This window comes from Macaca fascicularis, chromosome 18 (genome assembly GCF_037993035.2).
Source record: "Macaca fascicularis isolate 582-1 chromosome 18, T2T-MFA8v1.1".
Lineage (NCBI taxonomy): Eukaryota > Metazoa > Chordata > Mammalia > Primates > Cercopithecidae > Macaca > Macaca fascicularis.
Window position 1 is genome coordinate 75,982,802 of NC_088392.1, and position 19,554 is coordinate 76,002,355.

Consider the following 19,554-nt stretch of genomic DNA (forward strand, 5'->3'; position numbering starts at 1 on the left):
AGTGTGTCTTCTTTTTTGAGGGGGCAGGGAAAGAGTCTCACTCTGTCGCCCAGGTTGGAGTGCAGTGGCGCGTTACCGGCTCACTGCAAACTCCGCCTCCTGGGTCCAAGCGATTCTCCCACCTCAGCCTCCTGAGAACCTGGGATTACAGGCGCTTATCATCACACCTGGCTAATTTTTGCATTTTTAGTAGAGACAGACTTTTGCCAGGTTGGTCTTGAACTCTTGACCTCAAGTGATCCGTCTTGGCCTCCCACAGTGCTGGGATTACAGCCATGAACCACTGTGCCTGGTCTGGAAGTATGTATTTTATAGATGTGGTAGATGGGGAAGGCAAGTTTAATATCCTTTAATTTTGAAACTAAATAGAGGCTTCTCTTTGGAACTACGGCCAAATGGAGATTTTTCTTCATGTTACCATGAATTTTTATGTCACATCCGATGTCTTCTGTGGCTTGCAGCTCTTATGAAGTAGCATAGAGCCTGAGTTGGTAGAAAGGTTGTAAGAACAATGTAAAGAGTAGCCAGAGTGGGTTAAAAATTCTGTGCCATTCTCTCTAAGTCTGAGTCTTTTAGTTTTGATTAAGAAGATCACAGTGAATGAATTACTTAGATCCCTTCCTAAGGAGCTTGCTGGCTGAGAGACCACACTGATAAAACAAGAAAGATTAACTACACTCCATTTCTGATATGTGGCCCAGACTGTCTTTGGGTGAATGATGAGGCCTAGTCTTGGTTACACAGATGACTGATTAGATTTTTCAGGTGAGAACAAGTGGAAAAGCAAGAATACAGTGTGTGATGTATCTAATTGTAATTTTTATGTATATTATCTAAAAATAATGACATAAATGGGTATTCCTATCTTTAGTTTCTTGGTATAAAAATGGGATAAAATAAGGGCTGGGCACACCGTGGCTCACACCTGTAATCCCAGCACTTTGGGAGGCTGAGGAGGGTGGATCTTGAGGTCAGGAGATCAAGACCATCCTGGCTAACACAGTGAAACCCCGTCTCCACTAAAAATACAAAAAATTAGCTGGGTGTGGTGGCAGGCACCTGTAGTCCCAGCTATTCAGGAGGCTGAGGCAGGAGAATGGCGTGAACTCGGGAGGTGGAGCTTGCAGTGAGCTGAGATTGTGCCACTGCACTCCAGCCTGGGTGACAGAGAGAGACTCTGTCTCAAAAAAAGGGATAAAATTATCAGAAACATTAAAAAAAATCTATACTAAAGCAAAGTAAAAATTATAATCATTAAACTTTGACTGCCGTCAGTACATTTAATATAACTTTAATTTTTACAACAGAGCTACGTAGAAAATAAATATTCCATTAAGTATTGGTTCCATTTATGCTCCGTAACTTTTCATTTCTGCTCACTCATTATATGTAGTGTTTGAAGACTTAAGAAGATAGGATATAAACATCTGTCACTTTGGTCTATTCTGCCTTCAAGTAACAAAGCCTAGATTATCTGCAAACTTTAATCACCATGGCTAGGTGATTCTGTCCCTCTAGTCATGGTCCTGGATTCCTACCACACTGGATAACTTCTTTCCTAGAGCATGGCATTCCTCTACCCAGCCACGAGGACAACAACCTGAGGAGAACCCTCCGTGGAAGCAGAGCTCTCCTTTTCGTCACGTTGATCACTTGGTAACCGCATGAGCGCATCACTCATTCACAAGAAATGGACTTAACCTTTGGAACTGCTTTGCTAAATCTTGAGTTCCCATATTTTACAATCATTCACAGTGCTTGACACAATCACTTTTTGTTCTGAAGGAGTTTTGCCTACTTTTTTATTAGAACCATATTTTTATTATCCAACCTCAGAGATAAAATACTTGCAAAAATTCTACCCTGTCATGTTCACATCAATTTGTGAATTTCAAATATGTCTGGATATATACAACATTAATTCCACGTCATTTAAAGGACCCTTTCATCTAGGTCTCAAGGTGGCTGTTTGTAGTAATGTCAGACTTTCAGAAGAGGCCCCTGATAATGTACATTGGTGTTCTTTTAATTAACATCATTCTTGTTTCTCATACTGTGAGCCTTCCATCTGGGTCCTAGATGGAAGGTACTTGTTTTTGGTGAAGATTGGAATTGAGTCAAATGGACGGTTTGTTGACCAAACAATGAAAAAACAAGATAATCAGAAAAATTTGTGTAAATTTTTAAAGTGTGTTTCCTCCCTCCCCCCAAAGTGAATGCATATACTTATTAAGTAAGGGATCATTGCATTCTACTGTATGGATATGAGATTTTAATTAAACAATTTTCTGCTATTAGAAATGTTTCCAGCTTTAACCTATAAAGGCTAACATTATGCTGCATATTCATGATTGCTGTTTCTGTTTAAAGTTCTTAATTTTTTTAAGCATTAATCAAAATGTTTCATGTTATGAACATAACATTTGTTAAATATAGAATTTTAAGGACACGTGCCTAGGAAAAAAGAAGAAATGAAAAGTTGTTCATGATCCCACTACTTCTAATGCTTTGGGGTTTTGGTATACCTATTTCCAGAATGCAAAGTATTCCTGTAGGACGAGTGAGATCTTGTGATATGCAACAAGCTATAAATTATATATACAAAGTGGATAAAATTCCTCATTAAATAGTAAGCTTCCCTTATTTAAATTTTAGCAAACGTTTAAATTACATCTATAAAAGTCATCTCTCTGCATTTCATCTCTGTATCTCCCCAAGCCCCTGAAGCCCAGTAAAATTTATTTTAGATGTGGTTTATAATGTTTGGAGTGACAGCTACCCTGAATATAAGCAGATATTCATTAAAGAACAAAGGCTAGCAATCAAACAATTTTGAGAGCCCTGCAACTGAATTCTAAAATTTCCTGGGCAAAGATGAAGTAATACAACCCCCCCAAACCTGTCCAGTCTGGCCAGAGATTTCCCAAATGCCCCTCGGAACTCAGAGCTGCTGCTGAGTTGCCGACTGGTCCAGAGGCAGCTCACTGGCTCACAGGAACAAGAGACAAGGCTGATGTGCCCCTAACTGGGGATTGCTCTTCCATATGCATCAAGCGATGCTCGCTTTCCTCTTCCCTCCAGCAAAATGTCCAAAAGGGAGATTATGCCTGACTTACCTACTACAGCTTTTTAGAGTAAATGATGAAAGAGCTGAGAACTAACTAATAGATCCTATTAATTTGAATCTTCAAAATAAAGTCTGACACTTTCACAACAAAGGCAAATGAGCCATCTCAGGTTGGGGAGGTGGGCTGTGATGCCTGGTCATATTGAAGAAATCTTATTAGCATCTAAAACAGTTTTGGAATAAATAAGCAGGTTTAGCCCTGCATGACTTGGAACTGACACTGATCTTATGTTGCATTTTACAAAGGTTTGAAAAGGGAGAGAACATGCTAAGACGTCCAGTGCACACCTGACATCAGGCTCCTCTGCTCGCCAACGTGCTGAGCCAAGTGGAAGTTACAAGTAGATCTTTTGAAGTAGAAACGGGCCATTGGAAGAGCTTCAGTGTGGGTAAGCATAAACAGACAAATGCAGGGAACAATGAGGTAAACTGTGCTTATTGGATTATGGATTCACAATAGAGTATTTCTAGCATCTTTGTGCTGGGCACTCTGCTAGATACTGTCACACATTTTTTTTAAAGATAATCCTCAAAACAAATGCTGCAAAGTCACTTATCCTCATTTTGCACATAAAGAATCTGACATTGGAAAGTGTAAGTTACCCAAGGCCAAAGCCTGCACAAGAGGCAGAGCCATCCTGGAGCACAGCCTTCAGAGGCCACCGAGTTAGAATCCAAGGAGAGGTGTGGAAAGTGCTATAGACTTCATCAACTCTGGCATAGCTTTTACTGTAGCAAGCATTATTAATAAATTATTTTAGACCTAATTGCGAAGAATGTTGGAAAATAAATACAAATTATTGGCCGGGCGCGGTGGCTCAAGCCTGTAATCCCAGCACTTTGGGAGGCCGAGACGGGCGGATCACGAGGTCAGGAGATCCAGACCATCCTGGCTAACACGGTGAAACCCCGTTTCTACTAAAAAATACAAAAAAAAAAAACCTAGCCGGGCAAGGTGGCGGGCGCCTGTAGTCCCAGCTACTCGGGAGACTGAGGCAGGAGAATGGCGTGAACCCGGGAGGCGGAGCTTGCAGTGAGCTGAGATCCGGCCACTGCACTCCAGCCTGGGCGACAGAGCGAGACTCTGTCTCAAAAAAAAAATAAATAAATAAATAAAATAAATAAATACAAATTATTACCCTAGCCTAATAACACAGTATGTTTATTTATATTAGAATAATATGTGTGATCTTAACATACAACTTTTCCAAAAAGAGACATGTCAGACTTGGAGAAGTCCCAGTGATCAACAATAAAAACAAATCTGCTCTTAGCAAGTGGTCCCTGAGTAACCCAGTGCCTCCTGATAATATGCTGCTTGACATCATCGCAGCGACACGAAAGCTCAAGTGCCATAACACGTTAATATTCTTGCGTATAAATGTTAACTTTGAACCTTTCTGTTTTCTCTTAAACAGGAAGGTTTTTTTGTGTGTGTTTTTTTTGGCCCCCTCGTCCCTCCTGCGTCTATTTCCAGTTATGCCTTCCTTTTGAGGAACCTCTCCGCCTGCTATAACCCAGTCCCACCTTGTCAGTGTGCAGCGACTGGCTCAGAAGTAGCCTTGTGACTCAGGTTGGTCAAACCAGCACCATTCACATTACCTGGTGTATTAATTTCCTGTGGCTGCTGCAACAAATTACCACAAACTTGGTGGCGTCAAGTCACTGAAATTATTCCCTTGCATTTCTGGAGCCCAGGAGTCTGGAATCTGTTTTATGGAGCCAAAACCAAGTTGTCAGAGGGCCACGCTCCCTCCAGAGGCTCTAAGGGAGAGGCTGTTCCTTGCTAATTCTGGCGGCTGCAGGCACTCCCTTACTTGTGGCCCCATCACTCCTATCTCTGCCTCAATAGTCACACTGCCTCCTCCTGTTCTGTGTGTGGGGCCTCCCTCTCTCTTATAAAGACATTTGTGATTGCATTTGGGGGACATCTGCAATATCCAGACTAAATCTCCCATGTCAAGAATCTTAAAGTAATCACATCTTTGAAGACCGCTTTTTCCTCATACCGTAGCATTTGCTTGTTCCAGGATTAGAACCTGGTATCTTTGGGCAACTGTTATTCAGCCAACTGTACTTAGAATTAATGAGAGGAAATATTGTTTCTTTTATTCTGGATGCTCTGAGTGTGTGAGTCTGCAGATATATTGATATTAAGAGGAGAGTACCCACCAGCGAATGGGATCAGCGAGGGAGAAAGTAGCTCAGCAAGACAGAAGGAAACAGGGGCCTGATGACATCACTGTAGGATTCAAGCCGACCCAAGTGAGGCCAATGTCTGGACTACAAATTACGTAAGCCAGTAAATTCCCTTTCTTGCTTAAGACGTTTTTTCTTTTTCTTTTTGCCAACACAAAGCCTAATATAAATTACATCTTCACTATTAGACTAAAACTTCTGAAAAAGTATCTCACATTAGGTCCACTCATAATCTTAGGGATCTGGGAAATTTTTTATTTAAACCCAGTGCTCTGGAATACCCACATGTGTGCATTTTATGAAGTTACTTTGAGTTGAAGGTAGAGTCAAGGTCTTCCTGAGACTTCTTGTGAGGTTTATTTTTCCTTTTTCCATTGTCCAAAGATGTTCCTTACCCTGGCCTTTCATGTTGTTTTTCTTTTAGCATCACCTGACTCCCACTCCATTTCTTTTTCTTTCTCACCTCAAAGGTCTCCTAATTGAAATGTGCTGAAGCAATTGAAATGTGGTACCTCGGCGAATTACTGTCAGACACTGTGGCCTTTGGACCAGCTAGAAGATTGTCACGAAAGGAGAAGTGTATGTTGGTGGAAATTTAGAAAAAAGAATCTCATAAGAAATTTTACTTTGGTAAAACTGTTTCTATGAAAAGAAAATTTTAAAAAGAGGTTGTGAAATGGGGAATGCATCTATTGACAGCTGCGCTTTTCACATAAAATATTCTGAGCATATAAAATAAAATATACCTTGCAGATACAGAGATTTGGGGTAATGTTAAACAAGGTAGGTGTCAAGATTTAATTTCAAGGAAGGCAACTGTACAGGCCTTTCTTATGGAATTTCTGTTAACAAGATGGGGAAGCCTGGGCTGAATGGTTAGACATGTGGCAAGTGTGTGGCCAGGTGAAAACTCGATCGAAGAGGGCGACAACTATTGTTCATGCAGAAAGGAGACTTTAGGGATGTGCCTACACCTCTCTTTCCTTTAATGTGTTTCTTAATAACTTCAGTAAGGCCAGAAATGGCTTCTGTACACATCCAAGCCTGACACTAGCAGGGAGAGGCACAGATTAATATATTAAAAGATTAAATCCAAAATGAACCTGAAAACCTGAATCTTGAATTAAATGTAACAAGACCAACCTTAAGTGGCCTCTGCACTAGGTTAACATTCAAATTCACAAACAAAAGATGAAGAAACTATGGCTTAACAATACTTTAAAAACAAACAAACAAAACTCAACATTTTTGGTTAACCGCTTGCTAGATCAATATGAGCCAAAAATGTAAAAACATTGCCAAATAGTTAACTGGATCTTGGTGCTCTGGTAGACCACAGTCCAGAACCTGGGGAAAGATGCCACCTCTCAACTCCGCACCTGCCCCTGCACTTTCAGTGAGAACCAGGCAGACAGATTTATTCAAAGGACAGTGAACAGACAATCAATTGCAGGAAGCCACACCATCCAAGGACGCACTGAAAGAACAAGGACTCTTGGGAAGAAAAATTAGAATTCCCACATGAGTCATGGGATGTGTTTTCAAAATTTTAAACCATACAGAGTCCTAGGGCCACTCTCTGAAATTTAGATTCAGTAGTTAGGGAGGAGATTTTCGTAACTGATCCTTTTACAAATCCCCCCCAGATGATTATGATGATCAAACAGATTTTTTTTTTTTTTTTAAAACCTAGATTATATGACTTCTAGAGTGGATTCCAACTCTTCTATTCTCCTAAAAATTTTCATTTTCCAAATAACTGTGTGTGTTTTATATGCATCTCACATTGGGTCTATTAACAATCTTAGGGACTTTTAATATTTTTTATTTAAACTCCATGCTCTGGAATACCCATGTGTGCATTTTATTACTATGAATATTTACTTTTAGTCAATGGTAGAGTCAAGTTGTTCCTGAGAATTTTCAGGAATATATATGTCTATAATATATATAATATACATATTTATGTATATATAATGTATAATGTATGTATAAAAATATACTTTAAAATCCTCCTTAAAATTGTTCTATCCTCAGATACGTATTATGTGCTTTCACTTTTTGCTGAATACTGAGTTAAATATCACAGGGTAGTGCTACTGCTTCTCAGACCCTGCTCACACCCCGGCCCCCAACCTCATGAAGGTCTTTAGGAAACGCACTGCCAACTCCCAGCCTCAGAGACGCTGTGAACATCGGGCAGGGCCTGGCAATCTGTCATTTCTAAAAAGCTTCAGTGATAAAAGGCTTTCCAAGTTTGAAATCATTCTGATGCAGGGAACAAACTAGGGAAAGAAAATGGGATCAGTTCCTATCCCGGCACCAGAGAAGCTTTGCTCGTGCCTAAGTGTGAGGCTTTTCATTTACTGAAGAATTTTGTCTTTTATGAATTGACAAGTTTGATTTCAGGGGCTTCAAGGGAGGAAATGATGCAGGTAGAAGCAACGGCTAGAAAGACTGACTGGCATCAGTGGGTTAATCAGTTCCGGTTCTACCTCACCAGGTGTGGTGGGTGTCAACACGTGACCCAGGAGGCTCGGGGACCAGATCCGTCATTTGTGCTCCTTAATTGTTTCTCGGGGTTTCATGTGCGTCATGGTCATTACTGCTAATGGAAGTTGTGTGCACTCAGCAAGGGACAAGACCCCTGATAATTGTAGGACTCTGTGTTTGAAAAGTAAAGGCACATTTAATGTTTTACACTTTCGAAAAGTCTTCCTGTCAGCCTTATTAATTTGCTCTTATTTTGGTAGTCACTGTTCTTTCATCTGAGTGGTTATTTTAAAACGTGAAAGGAGCCTAAATTAGTATTATACATTTTAAGATGTACATTTGCACCCATCATAAACTTTAATTTATACTTTGGACAAATAATTGTAACAGTTGCTATAAAATCAGTTATTTAATAATAGTTTTTACCACTATATTGAATGCAGCAGGAGACAGGCTTAATAGCCTCGTGTCCACAACAAATTTCCAGCTATTATTGGAACATCCATGCCTTTGAAAACTCCACAGGCCAGCCAAATTCCTACTGATTGCATTATTCGAATCTTGCTAAAGACTGGTTCACCACGTGCACACAGTAGTTTTTTACTGAATACATCTGTTTCTCCAACTTCAATTTATTTTGCTTTCTTAGATTTATATCACTATAAAAACTACTGTTATTTTCAATAGAATAATTTTCCATAATCATATATGTGCCCCTTCATGGGACATCTGCAATTCAGTTTTAAATTCAGTTCAATTCAGTGGGTAAATGAAATACAATTAATACTTGTATTTGTAGTAGTTAACATAAGATTTCAAGGGGGAAGAAAAGCAAATTTTAGACATATGCCAAGAGAGTTAAGTAAGAAAATTTTAATTGGACTATGTGAGATAAAATGTAAAATAAAAAATATCAAAATACGGCTGGGAGCTGTGGCTCACTCCTGTAATCCCAGCACTTTGGGAGTTTGTCAAGGTGGGTGGATCACAAGGTCAGGAGTTCGAGACTAGCCTGGCCAGCATGGTGAAACCCCGTCTCTACTAAAAATATAAAAATTAGCTGGGCGTGGTGGCGGGTGCCTGTAGTCCCAGCTACTCGGGAGGCTGAGGCAGGAGAATTGCTTGAAACTGGGAAGCAGAGGTTGCAGTGAGCCGAGAGAGCACCACTGCACTCCAGCCTGGGGGACAGAGCAAGACTCCGTCTCAAAAATGAAACAAAACAAAACAAAACAAAAGTACAACTTGATCTCTCATTTTGGCAACTTGCTTTTTAAAATTACGTTCCATTTTCTTAAAAGTATGACTATAGCTTCGAGTTCCTAATCCTAAGATAACTTTGATTATCTGAATTATAGAAACTATGAAATTATTAAATCCAATTAAGTGAAATACTCAAATCGTCTAATTTATTTTTGTATTTTCTGTAATACCCAGTGTAGCACTTTGCACATGGAAATAGAATGCAACATGTGGGTGGATAAATGTAAGGATTTTTTTCAGGAAATGATTACATCTTCTTGAACTTGAATCATTGGTTTAGTGGGCATCAATTTTTGACAAATCAAATGGTTCTCAATATTTAAAAATTTGCAATACCTAAAAATAGTATGTAGAAGTAAATGAAGACCAACCAAATGAGAACAAGCAAAGGGTATTTATACAGAGCCTGTTATAGCAAAGGAGTCAGCCACCATCACTTGTATTTTGCCAAGACTCAAAGGCAAGCAGAGGAGTGGGAAGACTTTATAGTGGAGAAAAAGCAGGCTCCAGGTGTGCCCTGACTGGAGGCCACTGGCCAGGGAAATTGGAGGCTGCTGACTGGGAGCAGGGGATCCTATGTGATTCGTTTGGATTGTATATTTGGCTTTCTCTGATTGATCCTAAGTTGGAAGCAGGGACAAAAATTAGGAAAGCTGTCAGTTATTAATCAAGTTCTGGACTTTTGGGGCTGAATGCTACAGAGGTTATTTTTTAATTTCCTGCACTGGTTGCTAGAGAGAGTAGTCTGACTTCCTATAGGTCAGAGTTACAGCAGGCTGCTTTCACAGACTGGTTAATATAGAAAACTATTTGGCTTCCCCAGCTGGTTGCAGGAGATTGTGCATCAAAGTTATATTTTTATACATATTCTGACCACTGTTCGTTTGTAGATTCAGTACCTTGAGCGCTTAGAAATGGGGCAAGTTGTATAATTCAATGAACAAAGAAAAAATTCAAGGTGAGAACCTATAATTTTGTCCCTTGTCCCAAAAATGTAGTTTGGCAATTTAGTTGACTTTTTAGGAAATTTAGTTTACAGTTGTATTAAAGTTACATATGCACAAAATCTCTAGTAATGAATGCAGTATCCACAACCCAAACACACACATATGCATCTCCCTTTCTGAGAGATAGTCATTTCAACTTTGTTGGCCATTTACGTTGGTATAGACCTTCACATCTCTAACTATCATGTTTATACTGTTAATTTAGGACTTTGCCATTGACTCCCACCTTGGGAGATAATAATTCAGTTCTTTATTTTTTCTAACACCCCTCACCACAACCACCTCTCTACTCCCAGACTGCAGAAACGCCACACTTCTGTCCTCTCACTAGAGTTCTATGATTCTTTTGGTCAGGGAAATATTCATGGTTAACATTATTATGACAACCAATGCTGTTTGCAGCTGACACACTATTGTATAAGGTGGTAACATTTCCTTTCCTTCCTAACATTTTAGAGTTAATAATAGACATGTTTTTGCTGGCTTAAGTTCTAATCATCTAATTTCTACCACCAATTCATTCCAAATTCTACCCATAAATATTTATATCTCCTCACTATGTCTAGCATATTAAGTGTTCTGTCAATTTCATCTTCTTGATGACATGTCTCATGGATCCCCTGATCCAATCCAGTTTTCACTAACTTTTCTGCACAGCTCTCATCCCTGTATTATAAGCCTCAGAACTTTTTTGGCCTCTATTATGTTGAATCTCTTATATCCCAAATTCTATACTTTTTTTGAGAGAGGGTCTCTCTCTGTCACCAAGGCTGGAGTGCTGTGGTACGATCACAATTCACTGCAACCTAGACGTCCTTGGCTCAGGTCCTCCCACCTCAGCCTCCTGACTAGCTAAGACCACAGGCATATGCCATCACCCCTGGCCAATTAAAAAAAATCTTTTTTCGAGATGGGGGTCTCACTATGTAGGCCAGCCTGGTCTTGCACTTGTGGGCTCAAGTGATCCTTCTGCCTCGGCCTCCCAAAGTGCTGGGATTACAGATGTGAGCCACTGCACCTGGCCATATTTATATTTTTTATTAGGGGTTTTCCCCAGTTTTCTTGCTGGGGGGAGGGGTCTCTGGTTTTCCACTCTTATTTAAAAGTGAGCATTATTTTATTTTATTTTTGTCATCAAATTTTATTTTAAGTGCTGGGGTACATGTGCAGGATGTGCAGGTTTGTTACGTAGGTAAACATGTGCCATTGTGATTTGCTGCACAGATCAACCCATCACCTAGGTATTATTAAGCCCAGGATCCATTAGCTATTCAACCCCCTAACAGGCCCCAGTGTGTGTTGTGCCCCACCATGTGTCCACGTGTTCTCATCCTTCAGCTCCCACTTACAAGTGAGAACATGTGGTGTTTGGTTTTCGGTTCCTGCATTAGTTTGCTGAGGGTAACGGCTTCCAGCTCCATCCATGTCCCTGCAAAGAACATGATGTTGTTTCTTTTTCTTTTTTTTTTTTTTTTTTTTGTTGAGATGGAGTCTCGCTCTGTTGCCCAAGCTGGAGTGTGGTGGTGCAATCTTGGCTCACTGCAACTTCTGCCTCCTAGGTTCAGGAGATTCTCCTGCCTCATCCTCCCAAGTAGCTGGGACTACAGGTGTGTACCACCATGCCTGGCTAATTTTTTGTATTTTTAGTAGGGACAGGGTTTCACCGTGTTAGCCAGGATGGTCTCGATCTCTTGACCCCATGATCTGCCCGCCTTGGCCTCCCAAAGTGCTGGGATTACAGGCGTAAGTCACTGCACCCGGCCGATGTTGTTTCTTTTTATGGCTGCATAGAATTCTGTGGTGTATATGTACCACATTTTCTTTATCCAGTCTATCATTGATGGGCATTTGGGTTGATTCCATGTCTTTGCTATTGTGAATAGTGCTGCGATGAACACACATGTGCATGTATCTTTATAATAAAATGATTTAGATTCCTTCGGTTATATAGCCAGTAATGGGATTCCTGGGTCAAATGATATTTCTGCTTCTCGATTTTTGATGTCTGTGGAGGGGAAAAGGCTGACTGTCAGCATTCTGGGAAGTGAGAGGAAAGAAGGGTTGAGATGTTTCAACATCCATCACTTGCACTGTCACATAAATTTATTTTCAACTGAGGCACACAACCTCAGTTGAGCCAGAGTCTCCACTAGTGGGAACACCTTCTGTTAAAACTTTTTCAGATAATTAACCTCTCATCTTCAGCCAGAGTGGATAAGAGGCCTCAACTCACCTCAGCTAAGTGGACAAAGGATGATTTGGGGGAAGGGTAGTTCACTACATTAAAAAATATTTAACCAATCCTTCTGGTTGCAGCCTACTTTAAGCTCCAACTCCTGAGGCCTTTGGCACTTCTTTTGTGCAGATCAGAACACTTCTTGGGTCTCCCAAATGCTGGCTGGCTACGGATTCGTTTTTCCTTGCTCTGTTGAGTCAGTTGCCACTCTTTTTTTCCTGCTTTTCGACTCTCAAAAGTTTGTTGCTGTTGACTTCTCTTGCATTCTTTGCCTTTGTGGCTTAATTACACTTCCCCTTATCCTTCTATTGTTATTATTTTAAGCTTTCAGGAGGAGGTAAAGGTAAAAGTGTGAGTTCAATCTGCCATTTTAAACCCAAAGCCCTGATAAATTATTTGACTTTTCTGCTCTATCTTTTCCTATAAAAAGGGCCTAAAGTAGAGGCTAATGGTAATATTCATAAGTCATAATTTTCATCCACATAGCACCTAACAGCACACTAAGTGTTTCACATACATCTCATTTCATCCTTCTGATTCTTTCACAAATCAGCAAGTACAGGTATTGTTAGTCCCTTTAACCTGAGTGGAAACTGGATCAGAGAGGTTCCTGTGTGTCCCAAGGTCACACTGATAGCAAGGGGTGGAATCAGGACTGTGAATTCCCAAAAGAAGCATCTGTGAGTCACGTGGCCTGATAGAGCTATCTGAACATAGAGAGGACAATTAGAACAAGAGGGCACTAGGGCTGATTCTGGTTGCCGATTGAATATCTGTGAAATTTGACAAAAATGACAGTATTATGCAGGAATACGACATCTACATTTCTACCAAGCAAATATTTTTGTTTAAAAAATCCAAGTAAATCGTTTGGTAGGGAAACAAAATGAAATCTAAAAGTTCAATCAAGATTTCAAGACACCAGCTTAGTTCCCTGGTAAGGATGCGTATGATACAAGTCATGATCTAAGCACGAAGCTCTATTGCTTAGGGTTAAATACTGATTTTTTAAATCTCAGATGTTCCTTGGGAATCTTATTACCTTCAAGGCTATTCTTCCACCCTAAAGTAGCACTGAAACACAGAAGGGAGCAGGCAGTATGTGCCTGTACCATCTGCTGGAATCTCTTTTTCTGCTGAGCTATAAGGCTCACTGAAGAAAAATGCAGGCAACCTTTGGACTTACACTCCTTCGCTTCTTCCTGATTCTGTTATTTTAATGTTCATCCTCATTTTCAATCAATTAACACACACCCATGAAGTGCCTCAGTGAGAGATCCCAAAGGGGAGCAAAGAAGAGAAAGGCAGTCTCTGCCTTAAAGAGGTCATCATCTTTCCAGGGAAGCAAAACATCACACTGTAGCTATATTGTAGTGAGGCCAAGATCACACTTCCCATCAAAATAGTCACATCCCATCAAAATGATCTTTCAGAATCATTCATTCATTCATTGATTCCACATCTAGCTACTGCCCTGTGCAGCTATGGAATTACTAGGCCTGACCTAGTTAAATTAGTGCCATGTTGAACTTGGGATTTCTTTGAGTGCTCTGCCATCTCCTCAGACTATTCTCTAGAGGTGGGGCATGAATCCCGATATTCTTGGACAGCTCTGCATTGATGCCTTACCCCTTAGCTTTAATTTCATTTCCTCCCCGCCACCTTTTTTTTTTTTTTTTGAGACAGAGTCTCATTCTTTTGCCAGGCTGGATTACAGTGGCAAGATCTTGGCTCACTGCAACCTCCAACTCCCAGGTTCAAGTGATTCTCCTTCCTCAGCCTCCCGAGTAGCTGAGACTACAGGTGTGTGCCCCCACGCCCAGCTAATTTTTGTATTTTTAGTAGAAAGAAGGTTTCACCATGTTGGCCAGGATGGTCTCAATCTGTTGACCTCGTGATCCGCCTGCCTTGGCCTCCCAAAGTGCTGGGATTACAGGTGTGAGCCACCGCGCCCAGCTCATTTCCTTTATTCTTTCAGTTATCTACTGCAGTAGAAGGGGATGGTTTTCCACATCCTCTCTGATGTGAGCTTACACAGTATATCCTCCTTCCTGAGGTGACAGTACCCCGCCCTCTTACTAGGGCCATAGTTTATACCATGGGCAGGGAGAAAGCCCTGCTTATCAGGAATACAACAAATATTCTCTCTCTCACCCTGAAAATTAAGCATTATAAAGAAAATAAACAGGGTGCTAAGAAAGAGAGTGAGAGGAGGGACATATATTCAATGGGTGGCTAGAGAATCACTTTCTGAGAAGACATTAACTGGAACCTGAAGGTTGAGGAGAAACCAACCATGCAAAAGTATGGTTCCTAGGCAGAGAGAACCAAAAATTAGTGCCAAAGAAATGGCACAGGTAATGTTGATAATTGGGGAAGACAAGTAGGTGGGGTTTGAGCTGGGCCTGTTGGGCAGTACTGAAGGTCAGTTCACTCAATACCCATTCCCAGTCCCATTCTCCCCTCCCTTCCTCCACTGGAGAGGAAAATGAAGGACTAAACCTCCCCCTCCACTGAAGCAAGCATGACCATAGGGCATCATTGTGGCTAATGAGCTGTAGGAGAAAACCTTTAGGAGGCCTTCCCTTCTGGAATAAAATCCAAAGGCCACTGGAATAAGTCATTTTTGTCCGTTGCCTTTCCTCTTTCTTCTGTCTGGAATGCCGAAGGAGGTACTTATATTTTACAACCCGGAGAATGAAACCGACATGCAGGAAATGTCCAAACAGGGAGACAGAAGGAGCCTGGTTCCTTCCTGGCTTTGTGATGTGGCTGCACCACCTGGACTGCCTACCTCAGATTTTTTTTAAATGTGAGAAACTAAACCCCTTTATTTGTTTAAATAATGACAACAGCAAATGTTTCTAGCACTTTCTAGGTAGTTTATATGAATTCATGTTTAATCCTCATGTGAACCTTAAACAGTGACTACCATTGTTATCCCAATCCTTAGATAAGGAAGCTGAGGCATGGAAAGGTTGAATAATTTACCTAAGTAACTCAGCAAGTGGAAAGGCTGGACTTTGAAAACAGACAGTGTGCCCTTAACCAATGTTCTACCCTAGTGTTGGCTGGGTTTTCTGTTACCCACAGATTGTCTCAGTCCTAACTTATATGTCTTTGATGGATGAATACAATTTAGATGGGAGCTTTTAGATCATTATCTAAACTAGATCAGTATAGCATGTGGCCAGTGGATGGCAAGTTAGACAACAATTTGATGGTGAGTTTATGGTAGAAAAAGGACAAAGATGGAGATGGAAAATACAGCAGAATGGGTAAGAAAGGGAGCTCTGGAAATGAGAATATTTGCCTACAAATCACAGCTCTACCAGTTACTACTAGCTGAGTGACTGTAGCCTAATTATGCTGCCTTATCTTTATAACATCTAAGTCATTCTAGCTTTAAGCCTCAGTCTCCTCATCTCTAAAATGGGCATCAAAACTGTACATGACTTTCAGAGGTTTAATGCCCTAGCAAAACACTTCGTTCATAGTGAGAACTCAGTAAATGTTAGCTTAAAAAACATACTGAGATAAGTTTGAATGTTTTCCTCTGCAGCTTGTCTCATCTTGACAGTAATGACTGTCTAGAAATTGTCAATTCCAACCACAACATTTGGAAACTTTAAAATATCAAAGATGAAGAGAGACTAAAGATGATCTTTTCTTTGATGTTAGCATTGAAATGTTTTTATTTTTTTCATATTCTGTTGGAAACCCAGCCTTATTACAGATCAAGGACCTAGGACGCCATTGTTGCAATAATTCAATCTGAGGTAGGAAAGACATTGTTAGCATAACGTTTCTTAATAGTATTAGTCAAGCTGAGTTTTTAGAAACATACCGATCAGCTTCAAAGGATTTGTTTTAAAGAAAGTAAAATAAAAAGGAACTATAAATCCATGGGAACATGATAAAGTACTATAATTTCCACCCTGAGTTTTGGAAAATCTGACGAACCCCCAAAATGTGTTCTGAGGAAAACAGTTGTCTCAGACAAAGGCACAAGAACTAATATGAAATGTTAGTTCAAAGGCTCTGGGCAAAAAGAGGTACACGGGGACAGACGCTGTCTCCTTTAATGAACCCTCACGTGGAAAGTAGCTGCTACTTGGTGAGCTGCCGCCTGTGCCTTTGAACTGACTGTGATTCAAACAGTGAAGTGTCATTTCATACCCGCTGAGTGAGCCAGCAGATCTCTAAAACTTCCCAGCTCCAAAAAGTTCACAGAAAGCATTTTCTTCTAGTACTTCTTGGAGACTTAAACAAAAGTAGAGAGACTGTACAGTGACCTCCAGAGGGCTCTGATAAAATCTTCATAAATTGGCTTTTTGCTTCTTCTAGAGATGATTAACCAGTCTGAAAACTATTGCCAATATGTGTGTGGGCAGGTGGTTACTATGTCTACACCGTGGCTGCAGCCACTGGTCTTGTAGATGGAACCCTGCTTCCGGACAGGAAAAAGCCTCATCCGGTCTCCTGTCCCCAGGGGACAGGGCAGTCGGGCTATTCTGGTCAGAAGACTGCTTTTGTGTAGGAAGTTGTTTCCCCTAGTTCAGGATGCAGGAGTGGAATGAGAGGGTACAGCGTGACCTGTTGCCCCAGGGGCCCTCGCTGTCAGGTAGCCCTGGTGTTCTGCCCGCACTTCGATCAAGGAAGTCACCAGGAGACCTGCAGATACAAAGCAACTCTCAGAGGGGATCTGACTGGTGTCAGGGACCTTCCATGAGGTCATTTCCTGGGTCTCCCGGTTCCTAGGAGCACAGGCTCAGACATGGCTGTAATACTTATATTTTCTGGTACTGTATATTGAGATTGCCTCTAAGATCTGCCCTGCTACTGATCCCGTGACTACAAGGAGAATTTTTAGAGATTATCAACCTACCTAGTCATTTCACCTAAAATAGAGAATAGGTAAAAGTTCCAATCAGAAAAAGATTTTTATAAAAATGTGACCTATGTGTAAATTGTGAACTTTCAGTCCTATTTGATAAAACTAAATAAAAGAGCTTCATGAGAAACTCTGTCATAGATCTTAGATCATCCTTATTCATCATCAAAGTTTAGTAATTGAGGGCCCAGTATACTACCTTCCATGTGCATAGGCTTTCCCTGTTTATAAAGAACTTTCACACACACTGTCATTGGCTCTCGTACAACACAGTGAAGGTAGACAGCACAGGAGTCATTCTCATTTTGTAGATGGAGAAGCACTAAGGGCTTGCCATGATAAACCATGCAGTTTTACTGGTGCTGAGTCTGGCAGCTGATATAAACTATTATGCCCAGAAAGAAGAGTGTGACGAGAAAGGACAGGAACATCTATTGGAAAGTCTTCCCATCTAAATAACTGGGCCTAGTTAGATATTTCCAACTCATCTGCACACGTATAAAACCCCAGCGTGGAGTTTATGCATGGTTGGCTCTCTTTAGTATTTAATTTAAAAATCATTGGTTAATATAATCAACAACAAAAACTTTTACATCACTAATGATGTGCCAGGAACTGATTTTTTTTGAGACAAGGTATTGCTCTGTCGCCCAGGCTGAAGTGCAATGGTGCAATCATGGCTCACTGTAGCCGTGACTCTAAGGCTCAAGTGATCCTCCCACCTCAGCCTTCCAAGTAGCTGGAACCACAGGCGTGTGCCACCATGCCCGGCTAATTATTTACTTATTTTGTATAGAGACAGGGTCGCACTATGTTGCCCAGGCTGGTCACAAACTCCTGGGCTCAAGTGACCCTCTTGCCTTGGCCTCTCAAAGTGCTGCGATTATAGACATGAGCCACTGCACCCAGCCAGGAACTATTGTTTTATTACAATACTTATTACATTATTATTTAATCCTCAGAACAACTCTGTGAAGTGTGGACAATGATTATCTTTGTTTTACCGATAAGGAAACTGAAACACAGAGAGGTTAAGTGAATTTCCCAGTGTCACACAGGGTAACAGTGTGAGAGGCTGATAACGTTTTCCTAACATAAAAAAGAGTATGCAATACACTGCCTCAGCACCAACAATGCAGAGATTAATTTGTATTCTGTGGGTAATGTGAGCAAAGCAAAGAACTAAAACCTATTACCTCTCTGCTTTTAATCAGGCCACGAGAAGGAATTCCTGGGGCATCTAAAAAATTCATCCTAGTGGTTTAAGCCTTTATACAAAGGTGGCTTTGAACTATGCTTGGATGAGCTTTGCCTTTTGTCAGTGACAGGTTCTGACCCTAGGTAGGATATGAACAGCCACAAAAAAGGGCACCTGCTCCCTTTTTGTCATTTGTTCAGGTGAAACAGGGCTTCGCTGGTGACAGTTTAAATGACCTGGTTTCTTCTGACCCCTGTGAAAAACTAATGATGTGTTTTTCATTTTCATCCCATTTTCCCTGGTTTCATGTATACACATTCAAAAGGTGAGGGAAGCTGTGAAGTGAAGTCAGTCCTGGGTGAAAAGTTTTATTTGCTCCTCTCATGCCTGAAGCTAAGTAAAGTCGACGCAAATCGTGCGTGTGCACAAGGACAGGGATCTGCATATCACGTGGCCGATGCCCCACTGCTGCGCGTGCCTGCACAGTCCTCTGAGGGAAAGAATAATGGGGGCGAGATGGGTGGGGAGTGGGATGAGGCACTACTCACTCCCAGCTTTGCTTAATCAGAGATCAACATAATAAATAATCAAGTTTGCTCAGCGCCTCAGAGTTTACCCAGAGCTTTCACATATAATTCCATTTCTACAAATCAGGAAGTGGAAATGAACTCATTTAACTCACACAATTGGGATTCAAATGAAGTTGGACTCTGGGTAGTGCTCTCTCTGTCTCTCTTTCGTCCCTTCCTTCTTCCCTTCCTTCCTTCCCTTCCTTTCATTCTCCTACCTATCCTTCCTCACTCCCTACAACTTGCTATCCTTGATAAACAAGAGAATATATCATTTTGGAAACCTATACAAGAATGCTTATTTACCTTTTCCATTTCTCTCAAACCACACTTTCATAATCCCAACATGCATCTAAAAGTGGGAAGCAATCATTTCAGCAAGGCCTAGATAAGAAAACATGAGCAATGGAAACAATCACAATCTTTTCTTTTTCCATCTGGTTACAAGTGAGTGACCTTGGGAGGTATCTAAATGATCATTTTGTCCATGCTTCTTGGCAAATACTTCGGCTAGTTTAGGAACTTTCCGCACGGGGTTAACCTCCTAATTCAACATAACGTTTTGGGTAGG

At 40.9% G+C, this 19,554-nt stretch overlaps 1 long non-coding RNA gene across 1 annotated transcript in view; it reads left to right on the top strand.

Annotated features, from left to right (window-relative positions):
• The window catches only part of LOC135968285 (uncharacterized), a 28,527-nt gene extending 22,581 nt beyond the window's left edge, over window positions 1-5,946 (top strand). The window contains exons 2-4 of the long non-coding RNA XR_010582947.2: window positions 3,374-3,516; window positions 4,605-5,421; window positions 5,797-5,946. This is a non-coding gene — a long non-coding RNA (uncharacterized lncRNA). The remainder of the gene's footprint in view (window positions 1-3,373; window positions 3,517-4,604; window positions 5,422-5,796) is intronic.
• The last annotated feature ends 13,608 nt before the right edge of the window (window positions 5,947-19,554 follow it).